This window comes from Cyprinodon variegatus, unplaced genomic scaffold, assembly GCF_000732505.1.
Source record: "Cyprinodon variegatus isolate N-32 unplaced genomic scaffold, C_variegatus-1.0 Scaffold398, whole genome shotgun sequence".
NCBI classification, from domain to species: Eukaryota; Metazoa; Chordata; class Actinopteri; order Cyprinodontiformes; family Cyprinodontidae; genus Cyprinodon; species Cyprinodon variegatus.
The window spans coordinates 376,292-376,916 of NW_015150851.1; positions in this window are offsets into that span (position 1 = coordinate 376,292).

Consider the following 625-nt stretch of genomic DNA (forward strand, 5'->3'; position numbering starts at 1 on the left):
TACTGAAATCTATACCCTACACAGACTAATGAAATACTATCTGTAAAATTATCTATGTAAACAAACCTCATCACTTGAGAAGGTAGGTGATGTGGACGTTGTGGAAGACATTTTGTCCCGTAACACTTGCCGTACTGTTGGGGGGGAGAAGCGGTGGGGGGGAGATGTTCATGTTCCTGCGGTCTGCAGTCTGGACGTTAGATGTCGCTGAAAACTACACACTGTAGCTTTAATTCAGCTTATCTAAAGAGTGCTAATGGGGAGTGGTGGCCTAGTGGTTAGAGCAGTGCGCTTGTGCTCTGAGAAGGTTGCAAATACCCGGGTCAGTCCCCACAGCCTGCACTCTGGGTTCCTGTGCAAGGATTGGTTAAATGCAGAGAGTGAATTTCTCCACTGTGGGACAATAAAGTTCAATTATAAAATTATAAAATATGGTGACAGTGGAGAGGAAAAGTCATCTTTAACAGAGGGAAACATCCAGCAACAACCGGAACCAGGCTGTTTGAACAGTTATCTGAGTCCACTGACTGCTGGTTTAGAAGGACGGAACAGCCATAGATCCAAGAATATTTTATATGCAAGTAGAGTTAATAGCTGTAGTAGCTCCTGTAGATGCTTCTTCTTG